This window comes from Papaver somniferum, chromosome 10 (genome assembly GCF_003573695.1).
Source record: "Papaver somniferum cultivar HN1 chromosome 10, ASM357369v1, whole genome shotgun sequence".
Taxonomy (NCBI): Eukaryota; Viridiplantae; Streptophyta; class Magnoliopsida; order Ranunculales; family Papaveraceae; genus Papaver; species Papaver somniferum.
This window is the reverse complement of record NC_039367.1, coordinates 144807400-144833592: the sequence shown is the minus strand read 5'-3', so window position 1 is coordinate 144833592 and position 26193 is coordinate 144807400. Positions and strand designations below refer to the sequence as shown.

The 26193-nt window shown below is 35.2% G+C and overlaps 1 long non-coding RNA gene and 1 other non-coding gene across 7 annotated transcripts; both read left to right on the top strand.

Annotated features, from left to right (window-relative positions):
* Positions 1-1834: 1834 nt before the first annotated feature.
* LOC113317762 lies at positions 1835-6345 on the top strand. Of its 6 annotated transcripts, none has more exons than XR_003343991.1 (9): positions 1835-1999; positions 2097-3298; positions 3380-3401; positions 3507-3585; positions 3925-3962; positions 4098-4155; positions 4824-4931; positions 5039-5167; positions 5976-6345. It is a non-coding gene; the product is annotated as an uncharacterized LOC113317762 (long non-coding RNA). The 6 variants fall into 6 exon arrangements; XR_003343986.1 differs by having other exon boundaries at positions 3925-4018; XR_003343988.1 differs by having other exon boundaries at positions 3884-4018.
* A 5745-nt stretch (positions 6346-12090) lies between these two features.
* LOC113319912 lies at positions 12091-12253 on the top strand. Its single transcript, XR_003345884.1, has one exon. It is a non-coding gene; the product is annotated as a small nucleolar RNA snoR143 (small nucleolar RNA).
* Positions 12254-26193: the final 13940 nt, after the last annotated feature.

The following is a 26193-nucleotide window of genomic DNA, read 5'->3' as shown; positions in this document are numbered from 1 at the left end:
AAAATATTTTTTTTTCCAATTCACTAAGTTTGAGTATTCAAATCATCTGATTCTTCATCTCCATCCTCTCCTAGAATATTTGTTAATCTTCAAAATGGTCCGGATTTGAACTGGATTTTGAACAGTTCGGTTACTTTATATGAAGAACAAGTAACCGAAATCATCTGAAGCTGTAGTTCGGTTACTTTATATGAAGAACAAGTAACCGAACTCATCTGAAGTTGTAGTTCGGTTGCCCCGTGAGATGAACAAGTAACCGAACTCATCTGAAAGTGTAGTTCGGTTACTTGTTCCAAACACGCAGGTTACCGAACTCTCTAATAATTTTTATGAGTTACAGCGTTATGTTCGGTTGGTTCGCAAACTGCATGCACTTTTGATCTAACCGAACTTTACGTAATATAAGAGTATATAAGTTTACAAAGTTCGGTTCTTTCGCAAACTTGAACCTAACAGTTCTGCGGTAAAATTGTGAAGTTACCGAACTTAACAAACAAAAAAAAAAATGAAGTTCCAGCGTCTATTGGCTAAGCTCGGTTACTTTGTAGTTTTAAAATTTTTTGCGAACAAACCGAACTCTATTGGCTAAGTTCGGTTATTTTGGAACTCAACATAGTGGCCACAACAACACAGTTCGGTTAGACTGGATTTGTTTTTTTTTTCGGTTCTAAAGGTGGAGTTCGGTTACTTTGTAATTTTAAATTTTTTTTCGAAACAACCGAACAGAGGGTTCGGTGACTTAGTTTTAAATCCAATAGAACCGAACTGTTCTTCGTGTTCTTCATTTTCAAGAAGTTCGGTTAGTAAACTAGGGTTTTTTGGAAAATCGACCTAACCGAACATGGCTCTGTAACTCCTATTAAAACCCTATTTTGATGATTTCTATTCAATTGAAGCAATAAAAATCAAATCAAAGCGAAGGTTTTGTTGGAAAATACCTCTGGAGTGGTCCCATGGCAGAATCAGGCTGCGGCTGGCGTCTTTTATACTCGATAAAATTATTATGTAACCGAACTTAATTGTGATTGCATTGATGTTGTTACATTTCTTAAATAGGCGGTGGTGGTGGTGGTGGGAGGAGGTGGTGGTGGTAATCGGCGGTGGTGGGAGGAGGTGGTGGTGGTAATCGGCGGTGGTGGGCGGTGGTGGTGGTGGTGGTAATCGGTGATTGGTGGTGATAATCGGAGGTGGTGGTGGTGGTAATCGGCGGTGGTGATGGGAGGAGGTGATGGTTATATATATATATATATGTGTGTGTGTGGTTATTAGGTTGGTTTTAAATTAAATTAGGTTAAGGGTAAGTTAGTCATTTCAACATTTTAGGACACCTTATCACTATAGGAAAGGTGGCCTAATAAAACCATGGTCCCCTCAAAAAACCATGGTCCCTAAAAAATCATTCTAAAAAAACCCCCAAAATGTAATTTCTTACTACCTGTTTTGTATGTTTAAAACTGAGGCTTAAGCTCGGTGTAAAATATTCGCCAAGCCCAACTAGCTTGTCAATCCCCTTCCGAGTAAGATTTCTAGTTCGGCCACTGCCTACGAGAAGTCAGCCGCTGATCGAAGTTTTTAACATAAGTGAAAAAATACTAGAACCACCCTACTATATGGGTTCAATATTTAGAAGCCCCATAAAATGGATCCTCCACTATCAACTCCATACTTTCACTTTTTGATATTTGTAGGTCCAGAACTTTTATTTTTGGGGATAGGTTTTGAATTCTTCCGGATTGCTGACGTCACCAGTAAATAACAAATACCAGAACTAGCCTTAGGGATATATATCGTGTTTTAGACACCGATACCATATTCATTTCTTAGTTTCTCTTTCATAAACTTTCGGAGCTCCTGCGATATTTTCTAGGATTTTTCTTCTCCTTCATCTAAACTGAAACGATTTACAGATCCATATTGATTTGAGGTAAATAGGTTTAGCAGCTACATATTCAATCAATCGATTTTGAATCTAGGTTTCATTTGTTCAAAGCTATTTCAGGTAAGATTTTCAATTTGAAATAGGTTTTCATCATTCTTTGTCCTCCATTCTTAGTTTCATTAGATTTTGATTCTTTGTTTTCTCACATGCTTCGTAGAAGAAAGCCGAATGGAAAGAGATTAATAAAGAGAACTTCTGAAATGGTTAAAAGCTTTCTTTCACCGATGAGAAAAAACGAAGAAAATCGTCAATCAATACTTAAATCTACAGATTCATCAACGAAAATGATGATAAAGATAAGTTCATTCTTCTAATCTTATTTAATTTGATTGAAATTCCTCATTCAGTGATTTCTAAATGGAATTAAAGAAGAAAAAATTTGGTTCTTGAAAACTTAATATCTCAGATTTCGTAAAGAATTTGTTATCTAATTTCTGACAAAAGTTTGGATCCATCGTCGTCCCATCTTAATCTCTCTTTTGAGAAAATGATTCTGAAAAAAAAAATTGCGAAAGTTTTTGTTAGGGTTACTGCCAGAGATTTGATCGATCTATTTGTCCTCATTTTTTATCAATAATTGTTCTTCAAATTCAGCATCAGTGAACTTTAATATCTATTACCCTTCGAATCAATTTAATTTCATTACCTTTTTAATTTGCATGCACATCATATTTTATATATATGTTCAACTGAAATTTGTTTTAGTTGTTTGAAACATTCGAATTGTATTAACCTATGAACTTTAAATGTTAATCTGAAACCTACTGATTTTATAACTTTTTATGTTACAGTTGACATGTTAAATTAGCTAAATTAAGAAGAACTTAGCATTATATAATAAATGCAGGACAACATAGCAACTTTATGATTGAAAAAGAATACACAGATGCAGGTCTTGAAGTTCATCCTTCAATAAACTTGTGTGTTTCAAGTTTCAGTAACAATCTTGCTCAAATAGATAAGATGCATGCTCTGTGATTCTCTTACCTTAAAGTCAATCTAAACTTGTGTACCCCCTAACTTGGGTACTTGAATACGCGCTAATAATGCACAACTGAGAACAACTTTTATTACACTACACAAAAATATAAGTGTTCATTTACAATTTGTTTCTATATAATTTTATAATGCTTGTTTATGAATGCAAGTTTCTGAGTTTCAATTGATAAGTCATGAAGAAAGTATATCTACAGCGTTTTTATTTTTCAATTGCTATGGTAGTATTGAGCAAATGAAGTTGTTGAAAAAAACTTATTAATGACTCTATACATTTGTTTACGTGTATGTATGGATTACCAGGAGTGATGGTATTGATATCAATACCGGAAGATGAGGATGGCGCTGTCGAATGTGCTTCAGGTTTGTAAAACTTGATGTTGATTGAGTTGTTGTTATTAAACATGAATCCATAAACTTAGATTGTGATTACCACATTTCCAGGTCTCTCTAAGGAAATGTTCCGGTAAAGAATGTTCGAGTCAAATGTAACTGATCTGGTGATTCCATACTATTGTTTCTCATGAAGGCTTTGTTGTACATTTTATATTGCAAGCGTCTTTTTGGACAGTTTATGTGTTGGCTTATGAAGTATCTACCTTTGGAGGAGATAAGGATGGTGCTCCAGATGAGTATGAGCTCCAATTTAGGTATAAAATCTAGTCTTTTAAGTTTTAAATGAATTATTTATGACTTCATTTTTTTTTGAATGAGAGATGAATATATGTTCATACCAGTATACAAGCCACAATACTTATGTGTAACCGCGGCTTACATATGCCATATGCATGTCTAACTGACGGTTACACATGTTCATGACATATGTAACTACGACTTACACATGATATATGCATGTGTAACTGCCGATCACATGTAGTAGAGTTTTCTTGTGTATGTACTTTTTCCATGTTTTTTTTTAGTTGTTTTACTTCTTTTGACAAGGTCCAGAATCTTGACTAGAATAAAATTGCTTTATTGGGAGTAAACAGTTGGTAATGGTGGTGGTATTGGATCTAATGGAGGTTAGGTAGAGCTAAAGAATTTTCATCTTTGTCTCTTGAAGTTATTGTACTTAATGTTGGTGTAAGTAATTTTTCAAGCTATTTTACTTTTAGTTTTCAGTTTTTCTCAATTTGTATATGATAAGATGTTTTTGTTGCAGGTAGGGAATGATATGCAAAGGATCTGCAGGAAAAGTGAAGAGATAATTAGAAAACCAAGTAAGATAGTTTATTATGATTGATTGTAACTGTTAATTTGAGATAATACAGTCTATATTGAAGTATGTTAACATTAGATAAACAAAATGTTGAACTATGCAGTGTTTTCTATACCCTATATATCTTGTGATGTCATGGTTGCATAATTATGTATTTCCTACAGAAAATCTTTACATCGGGTATGCAACTTTTAATTAGATACTTCACAATAAAATTTACCAACTCTCTTGCGTTTATTTTCATAATTAGCATGCTATACAACATGATTAAACTGAAAAAATAACATCGTCTTTAGCTGTGTAACTCTCGGTTACACTAGTCAGATGCATGTGTAACTCATACTTACGCTAGTCAAATGCATGTGTAACTCCAACTTACACTGATAGTTTCTTTCGCTGTCTTCCTCATTTCTTCGACATTAGGTATAAATATCTTTATAATAATTTGATATTCAGTCACTGTTGTGTAACTATATTGTTGTACGTCTATAAAGATTCCACATTTGTTTGGTTAAATGGTACTATAGTAGATCAATTTTCATTCAGTGGATCAACTATCATGCATATAGTAATTATATAGGTTGTTGTTCAATTTGTTCTTTTTTTTTGTTTGAATTATATTTGTTAATTCACATGAGTTAGTGGTCTGAGATCTAAACGTATGTGCAGGCACCTATTCTATGATTCCAAGGTATCTCTGATGAAACTATGTTATTTGAAGCGTGAAAAGCTGGCCCTCTCTTCTTATGAAAAAATGGCTTAAGCTGCAAATTGAAGGTAAGATATGCAGAATTAACATTCTACAAGAGTCTGTGTGTGATTAAACCATAGTAGTTACTTGTCAGCTTGTATAATAACGCCAATTGAATGATTCATTTTTTCAGTTAATGATCGAGAATTTAGAGCAACTTTTCCTGAAACAACAAAAATGGTCTGCTTGTTGTCAATGATGATCGTGGCGATGAGTTAATGCCACTGAGAGCAAATCCAGATACCCTTGTCTCTGCCTATAGGTATGTAATGGAAATGGTTTGTTGAAGTAAGTGTAGGACTAACTAGTGGAACTACGTTAACCAGTTTAAGTCAATAGCGAAAGTAGTGTATGGAAAGAAGAATGAAGTATCCACAATTGTATAATTTTGTAGAGACTATTAGCTTTTGAATTTTGGCGCCTTCGTACTTTACGAGTATGTAAGCTAATTGGGTATGTAGCTAATAGTTACACATGTCAATTGCAGTTACACATACAATTTGCATGTGTAACTGCTAGTTACATATGCTAATGATGCGTAGTTCAGTGTATTAGTTGCATATAGGCCATGAGTGTTGAAAGTTTATCAGTACCTTCAGTAGATGTTATGCATGTGTATATCACAAGTAAATTCGGTAAGCTGAGTACACAAGTCATACGTAGGTGTACCTAACTAGATGTTAAAACTTTGAATATCACAAGTAAATTCGGTAAGATGAGTACACAAGTCATACGCAGGTGTAACTCCTAGTTACACATGATATATGCATGTGTAACTCCTCTTTACACAAGACAGATGCATGTGTAAGTCCTAGTTACGCATGCTAAAATAAACAAACTTGCAACCAAAAAATTCCACATGCTAGGTATCCAAGTCATATGCATGTGTAACTGTCAATTACACATGATGGATGCATGTGTAACTCCCAGTTACACATGCTAAGATAGGTTATCATGTGTATTTTCTGTGATGTTTGTTCTATAATTTTGCCTTACAATTATTCTATAATATTTTTTTATTTTTGCTTTTTGTTCATCCAACCTAATCCATGGATGTTTATTCGTTGCAGATATGCAGGCATTTTGGAGTCAAGAAGACAAGAAGGAAAGGCAAAGATTTAAACTTCATAAAAGCTAATTGCTTAAATCTGAATACACAAATCATATGCATGTGTAACTCTCAATTACACTAGATAGATGCATATGTAACTCTCAATTACACTAGACAGATGCGTGGGTAACTAGAAGTTACACATGCTAAGAAATTATTGTAAATGAATATTAAAGTAATACATGTATTTTTAATAATTTTGGGCTTAGTTTTAAATTTTATTTAATTAGGGGCTTAGTTTTAAATTTTATTTAATTAGGGGCTTGACAATATATGTAATGGTATGAATGTCTTTTAATAATTTGGGCCTAGATTAAAATTTCTTTTAATTAAGAGCCTCATATTATGGGTTATCCACGGATTGGGCCTTAGCCTAATTTTCCCCATCTCTTAAAGGGGTCTACATACGGGGGAGCTTGCAGGGAAAATAAGTATCAATAGGCAAAGTAAGTAGAAATAGAGTTAGGGCAGGCTGTCAATGGTTGCATTGGGCGCAAAATCCCATTTCGTTAATAAATATGAACCATTTTTTAGGGACCATGGTATTTTGGGGGACCATGGTCTTACTAGGCCAACCTCCCTATATTTATAAGGGGTGTCCTAAAATTAGGTAAGTACACATTTACCCTTTACTTTAATTTAAATTAAAACTAACCTACTAACTATATAAATCTAATCATATATATCTAATCTAAATGAATCTATTAACCAAAATCAAAATCAAAAAAAATAAATAGGGGGGAATCGAAAAATTTTAGTTTTGAAAAAAAAAATTATCCTCTTCTTCTTCTCTCTTTGCTTGACGTTCCTCGTTCGATTGAAAAATGAGTATTAACCATCAAAATGGTTGAAAATGGAAGTTGCAGAGAGAAGTTTGGCTAGAAATTATGTGAAAAACTTTGTCGAACTAACCAAACCTAATGGAAATGATGAACATGAAGAATAGTTTGGTTATTTCTCAAAAAAAAAAATCCCAACCGAACGTTAGTTCGGTTATGTCGCAAAACACATTTCCCAACCGAACCCTAATAGTTCGGTTAGTATCAAAAAAAAATTCCCAACCGAACCCTAATAGTTCGGTTAGTTGCAAAAACATTTCCCAACCGAACCTTGGTTCGGTTAGTAGCAAAAAACATTTCTCAACCGAACCCTAATAGTTCGTTTAGTTGCAAAAAAACATTTCCCAACCGAACTTTAGTTCGGTTACGTCGCAAAAAATGTTTCTTAACCGAACTTTAAATTCGGTTTGATCGTAAAAAGTTTTAAATTTTTTATAACCGAACTATTTAATGGTCACACCAAATATAGAGTTCGGTTTGATCGCAAGGAAATTTTCAATTTTTTGTAACCGAACTTCTTACTGGTAACTAATCATTACTAATCATACTAATCACTCATCATTAAATTCGTTTTTGGTCATAAATTTGGGTAATCGAACTTAATCGCAAAAAAAATTAAAATTTCTCGCAAAGAAAATTTTCAATTTTTTGTAATAGAACTTCTTAATGGTAACTAATCATTACTAATCATACTAATCACTAATCATACTAATCATTAACTAATAACTAATTAATCTTTAAACTAACACATTTAATTAAGGAAGGTAAGTTTGGTATTAAGAAAAACATTTAGATAAGGGGTGACTTAGGATTACTTATAATGTCTTGCCTAAAATAGAATCATGGCCCCCACAAAATGGTTCATAAATAGGGATGGGTGGATGCGATTTGGTAGACCCGGGCGTCCAATCCATTAATTAATATTACGGATACGAGATTTTCATCGGTGTCCGGTACGATGGATTTGGTATCCGCGGGTAAATGAATAAGCCGATTAGATACAGATGAATTGATGGATTTGAAAAGAAAAAAGTAATTAACCTTGACTCGTTTGCGAGTTTTAATTTGTCACTAGATTTTGTGTCCGTGCTACGCACCGGGCGGACCCGAAAACCATCCACCATCAAAAAAAAAATTCTTCTTTTCATCACTTTTAGCCATATTTTTTGTTTGGTGTGATGTGGTTCCGCCTCGCTCCGTCGCGGTGCATTTTTGATTTGGTGTGGCTCGGCTCCGTCTCATCCTGTCTCGATGCATTTTAGATTTGGTGTCGCCAAGTTTCCGCACAAAATTAGGTTGCCGTAAAATCTCGAAGATCCACGGAATCCGGCCAGACAATAGCCTGAATTCTGTCGTCCAGATACCTTAGTCATCTAACAATCATCGCTATAATAAACAGTCAAACTTAACGGTCAATGGGGTCCTAGTCAGGTACTGAGTTATATGATATGAATCGTTTGAGAGGTCGTAATACATTTTTGATTTAGTGTGCGCGACTTCGCCCTGCCCGGTCGCGATGCCTTTTTTATTTGGCGTGGCTCGGTTCGCCTCGTCCCGTCGCTTAGGATTTTCGAAGCTGTGTGGCTCGGCTTCGCCTCGCCCCATCCCAATGAATTTTTGATTTGGTGCCTCGTCCCGTCACTTACGATTTTTGATTTGGTGTCTTTTTTAACCATATTTTTTTTATTTGGTGTAACGCGGAGAACGTCTTTAACCATATTTTTGATTTGGTGTGGCGTGGGCATAAGAAACCTTTAGCACACCAAGGTGACCCTTTAAACCTTAATACAAAATGTGCCCAAGTAGCTGAGCAAATCCATTATCTTGACTGAGCAAAAAAATTTGATAAAAAACATACAGTAAGAAGGGTCATGCCCTTACGCAATGGATGTCATTCTTTTCGCGTCTGTGGCTAATGCATCTGAAACCAAGCTTTCCAATCAATGTGAAAATTTAGATAAATAATAGATAATATTTGCATATCTAACAGAATAACTTAATTTAGATTTATCATGTATCTGTACTTACAATTATATCAGTTCCTATAGCTGTTCTTACACTTATATTCTTTGGGCATTGTTAAGGAAACATACATGATAGATCGGCAAAAAAGCCCCAGTGAATGTCGCTATCCATCACAACTGTGGTATTATACTCCACTCCCATTTGTTCTGAATGCTTGTGGAGGGTCTTACACTTTTGAAGTAGGCCGGAAAATTCATGGCCCAACTATGAAAACTGACTTTCAGGGTGACCGGTTACCACAAAATGTTCATCATTCCTTTTCCTTATCGACTCCAGTGGGCTGTCAGAAAGAAAAAAATCATTCTTCTGTTCAGTTATAGTCAAGGCTCAGCGTAATGCAACACAAATACAAAGAATTATTAAACAGTTATAGTCGGTAAGATAATAGATTATTTATGTATCTTGATATATGTCTAGTCAGGATATACACCGTCATGGAAATTACCATCCACAAATGTGATTAAAGCTTAGATTCAAGAGCATGACTCAAGGCCACAACATCAAGCTCAAGATCTCTGCAAGGAAGACCTGAAGAGCAACACCGGTGAATTGTAATTCCCCCCCACCAGATGTAATGATTTACCCACATTACAAAGCAACCAAAAATCCCATCGAAAACTGTTTTAGAAAACCCTAAAAATCCTGCAGAAACTATACTAAACACAACACAAAAACCAAATTCAATGCCATAACATCCAAATTTAGAAACCATAAAATGTAAATGAAAATCCATTTAAATTTAATTGCTAATACTTGAAAGTCCATTTGTTGTTTCACTCATATTTAATTTTGTTTCATGACCCCAAATTTCAGTAGGTTAGTGGAACAACAGACCTCAAAGACCCGCTTGATTCATCTGATGTTCCACAATGACCCTCTAATTAAAGATGGAGTTTGAATTGAAGATGTGCGAGATGACTGACGTAAAAAGTATCACAATTAAATTCGGTTATCATAGCTAACCTCTTTCTTGAACTCATTTAATTCATTTTCTTCTTCCCGGTTGGCCTTTTATATTGTTTCTTTTCCGATGGATGGTTCACAGTAGTTTTCCCCAGCTTTGTTTTTTTTTCTTGCTTGCTTCATCTGCTTGGAGCTCCTAAAATAACTGTAATGTAGAAATAGTGTTATCAGCGAAAAATATAGAAGTCAAAAAAATTTAAACTACAAATCTAGTACTTAAGATGCCTCTTGCACTTTGAGCTTCCCCGTGGAATGAAAGCATGCTAAAAGGTCTTATTAGAAGTAGCATGCATTTCAGCAAGGATATAAAATGTCATTGATATGTAAAAATGTTGAGAAGGAGAAAATAACATAAAAATCAGTGCGGCGTCACCAAAGTGAAGGATAATGAAAATGAATACTACAATACATTTTATGCTGCCGTAAAATTAGAAGATTGAAGACAAACGATAAAAACAAAAGTGAGAAATAAAAATGATTTAATCACCTTAATTCAGCGAATGGTATACACTGCCATCATGAACTTCTTCTTTTAATCTTAAAAGTTCTATGAGTTTTATAAAGCACCAGTTCCCTCACCTACAACTGACTTCACGAATTTCATGCTACTGCCCTGGAACCATCGTTCATACTATAGGGCATGACATATATAGTTCATGAGATATTTAAAAACCATAAAAAGAGAAACATGGATTTGAGAAAGAACTAATATTGATGCAAGTATACTTTGTAAAAGCCAATATTCTCCTGAAGCAAAATAAAAAAAAAAATACCCTAATTTCTAGATATACATTGTGACTTTAATGTGTAAAAATAGCTCCCTCTGGAAACGAGCTTCCAAAACTGCCACCTTAAATGAAATATACAGATAATACTCTTTTGGGGTTTTATGGATTTTTATACCCTTGTTTAGAAAAGGTCCACACCCTCTTGACTGAGTCAGCTACCACCTCATCAAAAATTTCGAATGAGTCAGCTACCACCTCAGCATAGATGTCACCGAGACAAGTCTCGCGTTATTTCCGTCCTATTGTTATTACCGTCATTTTCAGTTCTCTCCTTTCATCTCCCTCTCCAACTCTTCCATTCTTCTTCTTCTTCAGTTCTCTCTCAATTTCAGAAGATTCAATCCGCTGCAAGATTGAATTTCATTTATTTCATCCCTAACCCTCTCAAACCCTTGCCTCATTTTATCTTACTTTTCTCTCAGTTTCTTCTCAGATTCAATCTGCTACAAGATTGAATCTTTTATTGATATACAGGACAAACAGTGGACGATTCACAGCAAAACACCAATACCCCATAACTGAAAAACCAGAAAAACCCTATATTTTTACATACCCAATTCGCCATCTATGAAGAATTAATAAATACGGATAGAAATTAGGTATTTGAAAGAAGAGATTAGGGAAGAAGATTTGGATAAACGGAGAGCGAAGAGAGTGCAGGATAGAAAGATATAACCCCAACTTCAAAACCAGCAGAAGAAAAAAAAAAAGGTATGATTTAGGGTTTAAAATTATCTGTCATCAATCTGAAACTAGGATTCAATTTTGTTGGATATAAAATGAAAGTCGGCAATTTATGGTTAGGTGTTTAAGATTTTGAATGACAAGTGGTTTTCTGAAACTTTATTTGGTTAATTGAAGATGAGATTTTGTTTTTAAAATTTTGGGGTTTCTGAAACTGAATCTTAGTTTGTTTATCATGTTTTTATGTTAGTTTCTGGTATTATCATATATTATCATTTTTTTATTTTGCTGTTACAACATTCTTAATAACAAACTTGTTGTAATGTTAGTTTGTGGCATTACCATAGATTATCATTTTCTGGTTTTGTTATTCTGATGTTACAACATGCTTATCTTTTATGTTTTGTGATAAGATGTGTAAATGATGCTTCAGTTATGCTTATTGTAATGAAAAACTTGTGGTTTAATCTTTACAAATCAATGGGTATGTGGGGGTTAAATTTTAGAATTTACAATAGACTCTGGGAAATGAGGGTTTATAACATGATTTATATTGAAGAATTAGGGCACTATATGACTAAATTGTGTATGGTGCTTATGACATTGGCTCTTGGTGGTAAGATTAAACGCTGTCATATTATCTTTTTTCCTCTGATGTATGGCCATAAACTATGATTCTTTTGCAACTTAAAACACTGGCATGTACCTATTTTAAAATTTGATCCATAAGTTGTTCCTCCTGTTGTAATTTAAGATTGCATTTATTTGGCTTGTTGAGTGTGAAGGATCTATCCTTCCACTGGTGTATACCAATGATGCTCACAGTAAAAACTAGTTGATTTTTCAATTGGTAGCGGCCAGACAACCGTAGGGATGTGGTATCCACAGATAACGCGTTTAATTCATTCATATTTTTCTACTAACTACATCTCACATGTATAATGCATTTCATCAACTTTTAGTCTTGTTTCTTTGTTAGCTTGTTTTGGTCAATAGAACTTTCGGATTATTTATGCTGGTGCTGGTATGTGTGTGTTGCACGTAGTTTTAGGTAGATAAGAACTTATTTATTCTTAATCACTATAACTTTGTGTTCGGAGTGTACTTTGAGTAACTAAAGAATTTGAATTACTACTATGTTATTACTAATCTCGACTATATTATTTTTGTAGGTTCCAAGTTATGGGTGCAGGAGGGAAGAAGAAGAAGTGTTCTCGAAAAGTGAAATTTGTTGTTCATGTGGATAAAACAGTGTTGGATGCCATAATTGAGGACAAAAGAGTGGTATCTACAGATGGTGTTGAAAGGTAGATATGTGACATTTAGCTTATTAAGGCTAACCATTCATTTTATGTGTTGTGTCTGGTCACTTTTTTTTTTTTTTATTGCTGGAGATTCACATAAGATATTTTCTGAGAATAATAATCAGTAAAGCTCGAGGAGCTGAATACTTACTTTGAGATATAGTTTTGAATCTACTTGTTCTAATATATGATTGTATGATATATTGTAATTGTGCCAACGTTGAGCATTCCCTGTCAAATGCTGAAATGTATGCATTAATGGCCTATAAGTTAAATTTGAACAATAACAATAGTTTAGTTATTTATATATAAAAGAAAGTTAGATGCCTCTATGCGAATCCTATTTTTTCCATGTTGATGCATTGTTCTTTCTAGGTGTATTTGGTATAAGCCACTTGTAAACGGGAACTAGGCCGGTCATTCCTTGAGTCACTTTTACAACTTGAATATAGGTGGTTATTGGATTAGGTTGAATGTACAACTATTTATCTTTTTTTAATGTTCTTGCTTGTCGCTCTCAAATACTTTATTCTAAGAACTTGTATGTTGTTATTGGTGTAACTATTTATTTCTGTATTGTAGGATGTTTCTTCACCCTGCCAGGTAACTGGCTCATACGTGCAATGTAAAAACATACTCAAGACCAAAGGTTTTGAAGTGGGTGCGTAACCTGCTGGCTCCTGCTGAGCAAGATAAATTTATGTCAACTGCAATTGTCCCCTTACTGCAGCTGCCCATGCAAAAGTGGTCTGGTTCCTTATTTCATTTCTTATTGGCTAGTCAGATCTCCTCGGGTGATGAAGGTGATAAGGGTAACCGTGAAGAAATGCGGGTAATGGTTTGCGGAAAGGAACTCTCCTTCGGAAAGAAAGAGTTTGCATTGATTTCAGGGCTTAGTTTTAGGAAGTCGAACAAAAAATTTTCTCGTCCCGCCACGAAGCCCTGCCTTAAGATGAAGCATTTCCCCGATGAAGGAAAACCAGTAACTGGAAAATGTTTGAAATTATTTCTTTTTGGCAAAGAGGTGGAGGAGGAGGAGGACGACGAAAAAAAATCGAGGAAATGTCACCGATCAAGCAAAAAGGAGGAGGAGGAAAAATTGCGTGAATGTCACCAATCAAGCAAATCTAATGCTGAATGTGAAAATATCAGAATCCCACTGGAATCTGATGACAAGGTGAAATTGTCGTTACTATACGTTGTCCACAGGTATGTCTTGGGAAACGGAGATGACAAAGTAGTTGAGTATGATCACTGGTACCTGGTGGATAACCTCGTCGACTTAAACTCTTATCCTTGGGGTGAAATAGAGTTCAACAGAACTTTTGACAGTAGCAATGTTGCCTTATTTTATCAGATTGAGGCCGACAAGCCTGTTGGTAGCGAGGTGACTTACAAGTCTCAAGGAATGGCCCATGTCCTGGTGGTGAGAATCAGTTGGGTTGATATTTTTTAGTTTAATTTTTTGCGATTGTTGTTTTATAGTTTTTCATTTTATCACCAAGGTTTGGGGTCTGGAAGTGTTGCCGAGATTGCTTAGCGGGTTTGGAAAAAATACTATTTTTGCAAATTGGTGTCCCCATATGCATAGTATTACATGCAATTCAGTAATACACCATGTTGATCTACTTAAGGTTTTGGAGGACTCAAAGGTATGAAGTAATAACTACCTTAGTTACTTTATTTTTTTGTTTGATGTATTGTTAATTTGGTCGAGTGACTTCATAAAATTACAGGATGAAGTGTGTAATGACATTATGTGGCATAGAGAAGATGCAAAGCGGTTGGTAATGTTGGGGTTATGTGAAGGTCCCTTGGTAAATGACGAAGAAGAAGATTCGTTAAAGAATGAAAATGCGGTGGAGAAAGAAGATCTGTTTGAGAAGGGTGGGGAAGAAAATATGTTAAAGTCTGAAAATGTTTTTGTGGATGAAAAGGTTCCGGAGGAGAGCAGCATGGATGATGATGAGGACGAAGAAGATCTGTTAGGGAATGAAAATGTGGTAGAGGACATAACATGTGCGGCACCTCATAGCTCCCAACCTGATGCTCTTTTTTCTAGGACATCAGCTTCAGTTATTGCTTCTTTCGAGTCTTTTGTCAAAAATGCAATGATTGGTCATACGGAGGATTTGAAAAAGACAGTGATTGGTGAAATGGAGGTACTTAAAAGTGCAGTGAAGGGTCAGTTGGAGGAGTTAAGCGTCCAGGTAAGTAATAGCCATAAAACAATGTTGAATCATGTGGAGTGTTTAACTGCCGAGATCAAATCAATAAAGGATAAGATTGGTGAAACCCAGACGTACAACGCATTGTCAAAGACAAAAACGGTGAGTTAATTGGAAATTCTTTGTATTAAGATAGATAGGATGTCACATCTATTATGATATTGAAGTTTTATTAATATTTATGTTGTTTTAACAGGGGACTCCACCTGGAGGACATAATGAAGAAGGAGGTTTCGATGGTGCGGCAATGCAGGAGCCAGATGTGACTCCTGGAAATGGATCCAACAGTACTGAGTTAAGTCCACGATTTCCGTACAATCCTCCAAATAACGAAGTTGATGTGAGACGACCTGTTGTAAGTATTCGTTTCATCTCTAGTTTTGTTGCTACATTAGCACGTATATCTTTCGTACTTTTTTCAGAAGACTATCATGGTATGACTTTTTGATTGTGTCTGATATGTAGGAAGAAAACATTTGTAACAACTCAATGGGGAAAAAAAAAGCATCAGAAAAATAAACTCTGCACTGGCCCTGTTGCACCCATTATCGTTCTTTCTGATGATGTTACAAAAGGTCAGGGAAGGGCTAGGAGGAAAGTAAAACATGCACCTTCCCTGTTGCCCCCGTATACTCCTCCTACATGGAAGTGGCGAAAAAGAACGTAAAAAAGGTTCCTACAGGCGAAGAGCCTGTTATCACGAATTATTTTGAAGAATACATATGGGATCAGAGAATAACGAAGCAGGATATAGATGATGTGAACAGATGCATAAACCTCGGGTTAGCCTCCTCCCTAGTATACCCTTTTGTTTCCGTGCCTTGTTGTTTCTCCTCCCTAGTATACCCTTTTGTTTCTCTGTCTTGTTGTATATGTGTAAACTAACAATCATGGTGTTGCCTTGTACTGAATCTTAATTTATCACAGCAAGGAACATGGCGATAACTATAATGGTGATGGTACATCATTGTTCTCTTGCTCTGAGTATCAACTACTATTACGTTCAACTGGTTGGTTAGGCGGTAAAGTAAGTCAGATTGCATCATTTGATATTGACGACTAAATATGATGATGAGAACATTATTTGGGTTGTGAAGTTATATGTTTATTGGTGTGCCTGCAGATTATTGACAGTGCATTGGTGCTTTTGCACAAGTCTTATCCTTCTAACAAATCGACTGGTACCTGGTCATACTTTGAAACTCACTTACCGGTAAGTTTTTGTGCAAAATAGATTGGATATTTTCTACTTATTTATATTATTGCATGAATACATTGTGACTGAGCTGCCTTGCTCGTGAAACAACAACATTTTGCGAATGGTGATTTTGCCCAAGTTGACAGATTCAGATTAGGGTTAGCAGGACGCCGTGGTTCACCACCTAGTGAGAATTTACCCTCTTGGGATAAGGTTGATGTCGTATATGGTGTAGTTTGTATTCAAAATATTCACTGGGTTGCAGTCTCCATTCAAGTAAAGGAGAAGACAATTATAATTTATGATTCTCTTAGACCGAATAGTGATAATCGCTCAAGCAAAATTCACCCGGAAGTCGGTCAAATTCGTGATTATTTAGAGAAAGCATACAACTGCGGTCCATGGTGGTGTAGATATGACTTAAAAACCCCTAAGAAAAATGATACCTGAGTCTTACTTGAAATCTGTTTTTAACCTTGAATTTTTAACCTTATATTTGGAAAATTGATCCATATACTATTTATGCAGTAACTCTTGTGGGGTGTTTGCTTTCAAGTTTATCGAGCATATGGTCAGGAAGATTCCTGTTTGTGAAGTCGAACCTGCTTTCGCTACTCGTTATCGATGAGAACTTGCGGTGCAGCTATTCAAGAAAAAATTCATAGAGGTGAATGGCACAAGTGGTGAACAGTAACCTGTAATCATATGATCTTGTAGTATAATTCCTGGCCAGCATGTTGGTCCCTGTTTTTTGGATGTGTATAGTTGAAAAAGATGTCAGTTGTAGTTCTAAATCTAAGTTAGTGGCGATGGACTCTTATACCCTGGATATATCTGTTTATATTTTGTTGATCATGTTATGATCCTTCAGTTATGTATGTATAGCGCCTTGTCTCTGCTTTTAAACGTGTCTGCTTCTAAAAATTGATGCTTAGATATTTTATCTACTCCATGTTCTTTGAAGGGAGTTAGCAGCTTAGTGTCAGCTAAATATCACTGGTTTGGTGACTTGAAATTTAAAAACTAAGAATACACAGGTAGGAAAAATGTGTATAAAAAATCCACTAAAGTTTAAAAACAATATAAAATACATAGGCAGTAAAAATATCCAACAGAACTTAGTTAGTAATTCTCCGAATTATTCCCGAATAGTAAATCATATTTTCATCATGCATATCCTATAATCTTTTTTTCTTTTCAACATGCTTAGTCCGTCTCTATCTCTATCCTGAGAGAGATCATCTCAGGATCCTATAATCTTATTTTGCTGATTTGTCTCCTTCTTTTGCTGTCTGAGCTTCCTCTACCTCTTCCTAGTCTCTCAGTCTTAATTAACCTAGGACGTGCGGCAGAATGATATGTTTTGCATGCAACCTAGTTCTGTCTTGATTTGTCAAAATTAATTGTGGCTTTCTATCCCTTCCCTGGTGGTCTTTTCAAAAAAAAAAAAAAAACACAAAACCAAGCTTATGCGGGTCCCATGACTACTCTTGAAGTCGGATCCGGGTCGAACTCTCCAGACCCGGTACCAAATACCGATTCCCCATCTTTATCTGATAATAATATCTCTATTGCAAGAAGACTATCTTTCTCTTCGCCTTTTTGGGGGGATTCTCTTGAATCCCTAATTTCACCTTCTGTTCCAGTGAGCCCTGAAAGATTCTTATCTAGGAACACCTCTATTTGTAGATAAAACCAAAATAAAACTGTTTGAAAGCATAATAGAAAAAATGGAACACAGAGAAACTTGTTTTCTGTTTGTGTATTTTCAAGTGTTCTATTTGTTGTTCTTATGGATTAACAACACAAATCTCTTGAGACTATACCTTGTTATGTGGATTCAAAACACACCTTGTGGATTCAAGGCTATTTCTTATCGTTACCGCTGCGTCAGAGAGTAGGGTCTAACTCGTGTAATATACGAACCCGGGATGATAAGAACTCATAATCCATCCTCGGTTCATCCGAGTGAGAGACTCGGGTCTAACTCATGTAATATACGAACCCGGGATGATAAGAACTCATAATCCATCCTCAGTTCATCCGAGTGAGAGACTCGGGTCTAACTCATGTAATATACGAAACCGGGATGATAAGAACTCATATGATCCATCCTCAGTTCATCCGAGTGAGAGACTCCAGTCTCACTCGTGTAATATACGAAACCGGGATGATAAGAACTCATATAATCCATCCTCAGTTCATCCGAATGAGAACCTCGTGTCTAACTCTAGTAATCTTTGAACCCGAGATGTCGAAATCCGATATATTTCATATTCAGTTCATCGAAATGAGAACCTCTGTTTATACTCTAGTAATCTTTGAACCCGAGATGTTGAAATATGATATATTTCATCTCTATTAATTCGAAATATGACAATGTGAAATATGATCGATATCTAGACGTGGACTAAAATATACACGACATTTATTAATATACTTGGTCATAATGAAGGTTGTTAATACCCCGAAAACACGAATTGAGTTTAGCAAAGAAACACAAAGAAACCCAATTTAGCAAAGAAACACAAACTTCATGATATGTATGAACAAAATAGGTTTATGTAAACCATTGGATTCTTAATCCGTATGAGACACAATAGATGGTTATTGGCCATCGATTTAGGGAGAAACCCTAAATGTCGCGAATTTTCCCTAAAGATTCACAATAATTACAACCGTTGCCACCAATATAAGCAAACCATAACCCTAATTATCACTTTTACCTGTTGTATCCCCTCTCTCTTCATCAGTTCATTTGCAAACGAGAACCAGACCAGCCAAAATATCTCCTCCTCTCTTTGAACTCTACCATTACCAACCATTTAAGCCTTATATGACAAAACCTCATTAAAATTCATTATGATTATTAACCTTCAACATCTCTCAATTGCGCAGCAGTTATGTTTGATTTTACAAAATCAGCAGGTACAGTTATGGTTTTTATTAAAAAAAAAAAATTCTCTTCTTGATTTCTTACTGGTCGATTTTCTTAATGGGGGTTTAACAATTATTTTTTCTGGTTCGTTTCCGGTAGATGGAACAGCTTAAGTTGCAGTTCAGATCTTTTACAGGTAGATCTCAACATCTTTAGACGCAGTTCATATCGGGTATACTTGATTTTATTCGACTTAGGTGATTTTTACCTTTTGTATAATACTGATGTTAGGTTTGGCTTGTTGATTTTAACCATTTTTTTTTTGGTATTTTTATGCAGATGCATGGAGTTAGGTTTTAATATGGGATTTATCGGTTTGTTGTTAGGTTAGTTACTTAAATTGAATGACTTGAACTTTAATTTGATATGGAAGTTATGTATTGGTGTTATTTTTTTTTTTTTTTTTTTTTGCAGGTTGAGAAACTAAAGAAAGAAAATGAATCCTAAGATGAATAGAGAACTAAGTTAGGAACATAGAAACACGCCCAACTGAAGCTGAGAAGAAATTGAAGGACTCCAATTTGAAGCTAGTGAATGTAAGGACTTCAATTGAAGCTGAGAAATTGATATGGAAGTTGTGGATTGGTGTTGATGATATATAATTTTTGTTTGTTTGTTGTTTTTGCAGGTTGAGAACGTAAGGAAAGAAGTTGAAACTCCTGAAGAGTTCTTTACCCTGGCCCACATTTTCGGTCCAAGATCCACTACAAATTTTAAAGAAGCGGGGCTCACTAAACCTAGGTCTCTCATAGCAAGTTCATACTCATCATTGCTAAACGCTTTTGCAGCTCTTGTAAATGCCACCGAAGCTGCGGCGCTGTGGTAGGTCTGTTTGATATTTTCTGCAAGGTCAAACATTACAGGACTGACCTATAAGTACAACATGAAGCATGCATATATATATATATATATCTGAAATGTATCATACAACAGAGTGGACAACAAAACTTGTTTGGACTGTACATATATATGTGGCCACTATTGGACATATTTTTAAGAGATTAAGGGGCATGATGCAAATAGAGAATAGATTTTAGTGGTTCACGATAAATATTTAGTAACTAGCAAAAAAAAGAAGACAAAATCTCAAAAATATTTCATACATCGTTTTATCCCAAGGACACTCTTCCTTCCTTCCTGTTCTTGAACACTCAACAACTCCCAATCTAATTTGATGGTGATTGAAATCACTCTAAAAATATCATAGATTATCATCATTTATATAACATATAGGTAATTAAAATCATGAACTATTTTCTATTAGTTGTTAATACTCTCAATTTTTATCAATTTGTTATACTACTTTTGATAGACTTGTTGCTTGCTGCTAACGCTGTCTCATGCTACTTTAGAAAACCAATTCCGAAATCCTAATGATGTCGTCATTTTGAGTCCACCAATCATGCAGTTAAACATATACTTTTTGTGTGAATCCTTTTAAAATTTAATGTCCATGGTAACTATCTTCAAGTGTCCTATCATGGTTTACTTGATGAACAATTAAAACTAGCTGAACTTCAAGTATGCAAAAATATTTTACTTGATGCAAATATAACACTTCTTTCTTAGATGGATGAGTTGCATTTGCAGGTAATGTACAAGAGATTTAGTTTAGTTGCCCATGTAGTATCTGATAGGTTGGGATTAGTGAACTGTATGGCATGTCAATGCTTTGAAAATATAGAATTTTGAAGTGTTAAATCATCCCTATTTGATGTCAAATTACGCTGTGGATATGCAATACAAAGCCTCATCATATTAAACGATCAATGAGAACGAGACACTCTAATGGGGTAACAATTTTTCTCAGGCTTCGGGGCAGCAAGAACTCAGGGATGGCCCTGGTACTACTGTCATGGACCTGAATGCTGTACCAAGTACATTATATGTAATATGATGTTATTTTCATTGACTTCATAACTCTATCTAGATACGCACATATAAAGACCTACAGTCTGATAAGTTACACTAAACACAAATCAAGGTTAATGTTGTATCCATTCAGATAACTAACATCAAATCTATTTAAACACAAAACTCGTGTGTTTATAGTATATAAAGTCTTGTTAAATACCTGAAATATGGTGGATGCAGTATACTTGATTAGCACAAGGAAATGCCATCCTTATGGCTCTACCGATCGATGGGTGCCTGTCTGTTGCCACAACAACATCTTCATTCATAGAATACTTATCGCCAAGTACTCCGACTAACTTTCTCATAAACCATTCCCAAGATTCATTATTCTCTGAATCAACAACAGCAAAAGCAATAGGATAGATCGACTCGTCGGGATCCATTCCAACGGCTGACAGTAGAACTCCTTGGCGTGGCCCTGTAAGATGTGTACCATCAACTGCAAATGCGGGTCTGAAACGGTTTTTTAATCCTTCAATACATACTCCAAAAGCAAAGAAATAATATAGAAAAGAATCATTTGAATCAGTTACAATCTCGCTAACAGTACCCTTCTTACGAGCACCAAGCATGTGACTATAACCAACGAGGTGTTGGTACGATTCATCGGGGCTACCTTTGATCAGCTCAATACCACGCTTGCAAGCGCTGTATCCCTTCCGTTAATTGATAACCACTCCATAATCCCTTTTTATGTCCTTAACCAGTTGTTGGGGCGTAAAGGCCGCATCTAGTTCTATGAATTTGTGCTTGAAAAGCTCAGCACTTCCAGTAGCGTCCGCTTTGGTTCTTAATTCAGGGTCAGTCCTTTTGTTGCTTTCACAAGTATGCACATCGTTTGCAACTGTGAGTTTCCACCACCCACAAGAATCTAAGGGAACTGCTCGCAGACGCCACTCGCATGTCTTGTCTTTGCATTTGGCAATAAACCTCTGGCTGTCGGATTTAAAAGCTATGTACTCAAAATTTCTTTCTACTTTGGCTATTGCAAGTATAAGTTTCAGCTCCCCCTTGCTTTTGAAAGCGTTACCCACACGTAGATCATTGTACTTCATATCCTTTGGGGTTTAGGAATATCCAGAACCGGCGCTGGAGTTGTTGGCGCATCATGAAGACAACGGAGTTTCTTGGCTGATGGATTCATTACTGGTTCAAGACATCTCCTAGCCTTTGGACCACTAGTACTCGTTGAAAAAATAAAACATTCAACATTAGTGTGACTATTTGGACAGGAAAAACATAATACAAAAGTACAATAATAAAAGGGACAAATAAACGTACCTTTAACACCACCATCTCCCTTCATGGTTTCATTCTTGGACTGATAATCCTCACTGGAACTCGACGTGAGATTGTTAAGAGGGTTCAAGGGAGTGTGGGGAAGCATCTTGGATCCGCTGTAATCTCCAGTAGTTGTTTTGGGAGTTACGGGAGGAATATATACTTTTACTTCTTCTCTATATTTGATTGTGTAAAAGCTTGGGACTCCACATGTCTGGCCAACATAAAAATTCAACATTTCTTCACTAACAATCTTAATCCTTTGCTTAAATGAGGTTCCCGGGACATCTACGAGTCCATACACATCAAAACACAGTTTGTGCACGGAACCTAAAACATCCATTGCTCTCTTTTTTACATCCTCAAAAGTGTACTTATCAGGTACCCCCGCAAGATGTGTCATACCTTTGTAGTCATCATTACCTTCTTTGTGCACCCATTCACCATTATAGTGGATGAGAACAGCTTTGCTTATCATTATGGCGACGACAGTTTAGGGTTCTAAAAGCAACTGCATTTCACAAAACATACTATCAGTTATATACAATATAAACTTCTTAAGCAAAAAGTGAATTACCAATCAATTCCTAAATTAACATTGAAATCACACAACTTAACCCTTGATTACAAATACTGATGATCTACTAGATCGCATGCCTATTTCAACCAACTATTTTCATGTATCCTAACCATAAAAAAAATTTAGCCGCAGTTAACACATCCTAAATAAACAGAGGCCAAAATTAAGATCATCCTGTATCATAAACCCTACATAAATTAAGTAACCAAACCAAAAAATTAAAGATAACTCATACCTTATTTCAATGCAAACTATATAAATAAACATGGATTTAAATCCCCAATGTACATATTTAAAAACCCCAACTTTGAGTTTGTAATTGAAATTAAACAAAATTTAATATCAAATTTTAAAGAGCTAGAAGTTAAGCTCACCTATTGAACACCGTATATAGCTCCTTTCTTCTCTATCTCAGTTGGATGGTTAGTAAAATATAAAACCCTAGCTTTCATGGTGTAGCAGCTGCCATGATATGAACACCATAAAAAGGACAAGAAATATATAAGATGGTGAAAGAAGAAGAACAAAAATAGAATAATAAGAAGAGGTGTCCCTGATAGAGCAGTAGAACCTCAAGAAGATGAAAGAGCAGGAAGAAGAAGAACATTGAGCAAATGAGGGTAAAGAATTATTAAAAGGTGCCGCACAAATTAACCAATATAAAGTTGCCGCCCAAGTTAACCAATAGAAAAGCACCGCTTATATTGACCAATGACAGAAGGCTTTTATAATATTATACTTAAAAGAATTATATCTAAATAAAACACATCTGACAACGGAAGTGCTTAGGTGGTCGAGTTGAGAAAGGTCCTTAGCGTAGGTTCCCGACATAGAAGGCAAAGGTCCAGACCCTGATAAAAAGGTTCCCACTTCCTTCATCCTACTTGTCACCTACATGGCGCCTAGGTGGTCAAGTTAGAAAGGTCCTTAGCCTGAAGAGACATGGTCCAGGCCCTAAACGCCGAGGGTCCGGACCCACGAAATCTTATTTAATTCCATTAAAAAGATTATTTTATTATTAAAACCAAGGTCCAGTAAAGGGTCCTGGACCAGGACAATAAAATATTAACAAAAATTATCTTATTTTAATATTTTTATTTCTATTAGAAGACTAGAGTAGGGTCCAAAAGGTGTAGTTCAGAGTCCAGACCCTCTTTAAAGGACCCCTAATACTTAAATACCATTAATAAAATTATTTCTAAATTTTCAATTCAAAGAATAAGATTTTTTTTACTTATGTAAAGGGTCCAGTAAAGGGTCCTGACCCTTTTTCAGGACCCTTGCACTGAAAACGACACAAAAAAACACTTATTTTAAGTTTTGAAAGTTGGAAATAATATTAAACAACTAAAGACACTAGTGGAAAATAGAAGTTTAACCACTGCCACGACAAGAAGTAATATCGCTAAATACGACTGTGTTCATCAGCTCTAACTTATTAGTGGTTTTTTCCAAAACGACTGTGTCTCACAAACGTTCAATTCTTTGAGAAAGATACTTCTTTCAGCAGTTCTATCAATAACACTGATTGACACAGTAGTTTATTTCGATTATCATACAAAAAAAAGGGATTTGATTCAGCTGAATCAAGCTGATTCACCTGAACCTTAAGTTAAAATCAAATATGATTAAAACAAGCTAAAAACCTAAACTTATATTTAATGAAAATTATATGAACTACTAAATCCATTTTACAACTTCAACAATCTACTATCACTTATACAATCTGAATATTGATACTATTTGGTTACAATATACATTACAAATTAATGAAATGCAACCTGGTTTTCTAACACACACAAAAAAAAATTGTCTACAGATGACACCTTTTAAGGATACTCCAACAATCTCCATTTAGCATTCAGACTTTGAAGTTAAACATGCTCAAGCTGATATGAAGAGCAACCAATTTGATATATAGCACTGGACAATCACCACTACCAGCAGTTTTATCTTTCATCGTAACTTCCTGCAAACAAAAGATGATAGTTAGTTTGGATCTAAAGCATTCAAAAAAAAAATACAGACAAGAAGTAAAACAGAGTTATAACTCTTGATCCAGTTATGATGACAAACTGCAAGGTTACAAGTTTCATTCAATCAGGTTAGGGACTGAAATCTTGTTCTTATGAATTTGCTCTATATTATACTTAGGAACAATGAAAAGAATCCACAAAAGAAAAAAGAAACTAATTACCAAGCGACTCTACTGAAAAGAATCACGCGAAACACAGGCTCAGAAAGCTATTCATGTATTAAGTATACCAAAATATGAGTATATAAGTACTCAACTAATCTTAAGCATACAAATAACAGCAAATGTTTAAAACATGTTAATTCACCGACATAAATAATTTCAGCACTCATGATATTGCTATATACAAGGTTTAGAATGGCAGGAAGATAATAATAGCATAATTACAAATAAAATTACTGAGAACATAACAAAACCTTGAGGCTCTAGCAATTCACAAAGCGCAAATAAACCCAACACTCAAGGAAAAGTATAGCGTCAATTCATCGGTTGGAGAAAATAAATCTCTGCACCTGTCACTAGCATAACTACAATCGCAAATGCTCCCCCAGCATACCATTCTTCTTTGGGACCATAGAAATGTAAAATTATTAGGTAAGAACATGATGTTCTTTAACAAAATTGAGTAACAGATATTGCAATATATCATTACCATTTAAAAAGGCAATTCATTCACATGCATTTGAATTGAAATTTAGATGAATTCTGCAACCAACATAGATTATTGTTAACAAATAACAACAAGGTTCAGCACTTATTTTATACATGTCTAAACACGCGGTAGGGTACAAATTAAAAAACTACTACCATGTACTCGTAGTACCATATATGTCATCACAACATACATACACAGATTAACTAAACATGTAGTTCCAACCAAATTAATACTATTCATGAATAGAAATGTGTAGGAAAAAAAAAAGTACAACCTATAGAAGTAAAACAATCACCTCCTATAAATTAAACATGGTAGCCAATCCTCACCTAGATGTAAATTTGTTCAATCCATCATTCAAATCCTCACCTGCTCAAATTGTAAAACTTCGCTTTCTACAAATTAAACACGGCCACAAATAGAATCACAATCAAAAGCTTATAACCAAGTTTTGTAAAAATTTGCTCTTATCATAATTCATCAAATCTTTACCTGCTCAGATTATAAAACTTTGTTAAATACACCTTTAGTTTTTTATTGGTTCCAGTAATTCCGTATCTAATTCAGCTATAGTTGATGGGGCTGTGAAAGTCCTTTCCTCTGGATTTAGATTTTACATCATATAATACAATAAAAATCAAACACCTTGATGCTTATATGATCCACATAATACCAACACCCTTGCACATGAAACAAATTTCAAATTACATCAAGGATATACAGCAGAAATTATAATCAATTA